We start from the raw sequence: 3,638 nt of genomic DNA, 5'->3' as shown, positions 1-3,638 counted from the left end.
AAGCTAACTCAAGCTAGCTAAAGCTAACTCAAGCTAACTCAAGCTAACTCAAGCTAGCTCAAGCTAACTCAAGCTAGTTCAAGCTAACTCAAGCTAGCTAAAGCTAACTCAAGCTAACTCAAGCTAACTCAAGCTAGCTCAAGCTAACTCAAGCTAACTCAAGCTAACTCAAGCTAACCCGAGCTAACTCAAGCTAACTCAAGGTAGCTAAAGCTAGTTCAAGCTAGCTCAAGCTAGCTAAAGCTAAGACAAGCTAACTCAAGCTAACTCAAGCTAACTCAAGCTAACTCAAGCTAGTTCAAGCTAACTCAAGCTAGCTAAAGCTAACTCAAGCTAACTCAAGCTAACTCAAGCTAGCTCAAGCTAACTCAAGCTAGTTCAAGCTAACTCAAGCTAGCTAAAGCTAACTCAAGCTAACTCAAGCTAACTCAAGCTAGCTCAAGCTAACTCAAGCTAGTTCAAGCTAACTCAAGCTAGCTAAAGCTAACTCAAGCTAACTCAAGCTAACTCAAGCTAACTCAAGCTAGCTAAAGCTAACTCAAGCTAACTCAAGCTAACCCGAGCTAACTCAAGCTAGCTCAAGCTAACCCAAGCTAGCTAAAGCTAACTCAAGCTAACTCAAGCTAATTCAAGCTAACTCAAGCTAACTCAAGCTAACTCAAGCTAACTCAAGCTAGCTAAAGCTAACTCAAGCTAACTCAAGCTAACTCAAGCTAACCCGAGCTAACTCAAGCTAACTCAAGGTAGCTAAAGCTAGTTCAAGCTAACTCAAGCTAGCTAAAGCTAAGACAAGCTAACTCAAGCTAACTCAAGCTAACTCAAGCTAACTCAAGCTAACTCAAGCTAGTTCAAGCTAACTCAAGCTAACTCAAGCTAACTCAAGCTAGCTAAAGCTAACTCAAGCTAACTCAAGCTAACTCAAGCTAACCCGAGCTAACTCAAGCTAACTCAAGGTAGCTAAAGCTAGTTCAAGCTAGCTCAAGCTAGCTAAAGCTAAGACAAGCTAACTCAAGCTAACTCAAGCTAACTCAAGCTAGTTCAAGCTAACTCAAGCTAGCTAAAGCTAACTCAAGCTAACTCAAGCTAACTCAAGCTAGCTCAAGCTAACTCAAGCTAGTTCAAGCTAACTCAAGCTAGCTAAAGCTAACTCAAGCTAACTCAAGCTAACTCAAGCTAACTCAAGCTAGCTAAAGCTAACTCAAGCTAACTCAAGCTAACCCGAGCTAACTCAAGCTAGCTCAAGCTAACCCAAGCTAGCTAAAGCTAACTCAAGCTAACTCAAGCTAATTCAAGCTAACTCAAGCTAACTCAAGCTAACTCAAGCTAACTCAAGCTAGCTAAAGCTAACTCAAGCTAACTCAAGCTAACTCAAGCTAACCCGAGCTAACTCAAGCTAACTCAAGGTAGCTAAAGCTAGTTCAAGCTAACTCAAGCTAGCTAAAGCTAAGACAAGCTAACTCAAGCTAACTCAAGCTAACTCAAGCTAACTCAAGCTAACTCAAGCTAACTCAAGCTAGCTAAAGCTAACTCAAGCTAACTCAAGCTAACTCAAGCTAACCCGAGCTAACTCAAGCTAACTCAAGGTAGCTAAAGCTAGTTCAAGCTAACTCAAGCTAGCTAAAGCTAAGACAAGCTAACTCAAGCTAACTCAAGCTAACTCAAGCTAACTCAAGCTAACTAAAAGCTAGTTCAAGCTAACTCAAGCTAGCTAAAGCTAACTCAAGCTAACTCAAGCTAACTCAAGCTAGCTCAAGCTAACTCAAGCTAGTTCAAGCTAACTCAAGCTAGCTAAAGCTAACTCAAGCTAACTCAAGCTAACTCAAGCTAACTCAAGCTAGCTAAAGCTAACTCAAGCTAACTCAAGCTAACCCGAGCTAACTCAAGCTAGCTCAAGCTAACCCAAGCTAGCTAAAGCTAACTCAAGCTAACTCAAGCTAACTAAAGCTAGTTCAAGCTAACTCAAGCTAGCTAAAGCTAACTCAAGCTAACTCAAGCTAACTCAAGCTAGCTCAAGCTAACTCAAGCTAGTTCAAGCTAACTCAAGCTAGCTAAAGCTAACTCAAGCTAACTCAAGCTAACTCAAGCTAACTCAAGCTATAAAGCTAACTCAAGCTAACTCAAGCTAACCCGAGCTAACTCAAGCTAGCTCAAGCTAACCCAAGCTAGCTAAAGCTAACTCAAGCTAACTCAAGCTAATTCAAGCTAACTCAAGCTAACTCAAGCTAACTCAAGCTAACTCAAGCTAGCTAAAGCTAACTCAAGCTAACTCAAGCTAACTCAAGCTAACCCGAGCTAACTCAAGCTAACTCAAGGTAGCTAAAGCTAGTTCAAGCTAACTCAAGCTAGCTAAAGCTAAGACAAGCTAACTCAAGCTAACTCAAGCTAACTCAAGCTAACTCAAGCTAACTCAAGCTAACTCAAGCTAGCTAAAGCTAACTCAAGCTAACTCAAGCTAACTCAAGCTAACCCGAGCTAACTCAAGCTAACTCAAGGTAGCTAAAGCTAGTTCAAGCTAACTCAAGCTAGCTAAAGCTAAGACAAGCTAACTCAAGCTAACTCAAGCTAACTCAAGCTAACTCAAGCTAACTAAAGCTAGTTCAAGCTAACTCAAGCTAGCTAAAGCTAACTCAAGCTAACTCAAGCTAACTCAAGCTAGCTCAAGCTAACTCAAGCTAGTTCAAGCTAACTCAAGCTAGCTAAAGCTAACTCAAGCTAACTCAAGCTAACTCAAGCTAACTCAAGCTAGCTAAAGCTAACTCAAGCTAACTCAAGCTAACCCGAGCTAACTCAAGCTAGCTCAAGCTAACCCAAGCTAGCTAAAGCTAACTCAAGCTAACTCAAGCTAATTCAAGCTAACTCAAGCTAACTCAAGCTAACTCAAGCTAACTCAAGCTAGCTAAAGCTAACTCAAGCTAACTCAAGCTAACTCAAGCTAACCCGAGCTAACTCAAGCTAACTCAAGGTAGCTAAAGCTAGTTCAAGCTAACTCAAGCTAGCTAAAGCTAAGACAAGCTAACTCAAGCTAACTCAAGCTAACTCAAGCTAACTCAAGCTAACTCAAGCTAACTCAAGCTAGTTCAAGCTAACTCAAGCTAACTCAAGCTAACTCAAGCTAGCTAAAGCTAACTCAAGCTAACTCAAGCTAACTCAAGCTAACCCGAGCTAACTCAAGCTAACTCAAGGTAGCTAAAGCTAGTTCAAGCTAGCTCAAGCTAGCTAAAGCTAAGACAAGCTAACTCAAGCTAACTCAAGCTAACTCAAGCTAACTCAAGCTAGTTCAAGCTAACTCAAGCTAGCTAAAGCTAACTCAAGCTAACTCAAGCTAACTCAAGCTAGCTCAAGCTAACTCAAGCTAGTTCAAGCTAACTCAAGCTAGCTAAAGCTAACTCAAGCTAACTCAAGCTAACTCAAGCTAGCTCAAGCTAACTCAAGCTAACTCAAGCTAACTCAAGCTAACCCGAGCTAACTCAAGCTAACTCAAGGTAGCTAAAGCTAGTTCAAGCTAGCTCAAGCTAGCTAAAGCTAAGACAAGCTAACTCAAGCTAACTCAAGCTAACTCAAGCTAACTCAAGCTAGTTCAAGCTAACTCAAGCTAGCTAAAGCTAACTCAAGCTAACTCAAGCTAACTCAAGCTAGCT

This window comes from Convolutriloba macropyga, unplaced genomic scaffold (assembly GCF_964194025.1).
Source record: "Convolutriloba macropyga unplaced genomic scaffold, txConMacr16.3 SCAFFOLD_4338, whole genome shotgun sequence".
NCBI lineage: Eukaryota > Metazoa > Xenacoelomorpha > Acoela > Convolutidae > Convolutriloba > Convolutriloba macropyga.
Note: the sequence above shows the minus strand (reverse complement) of the source record.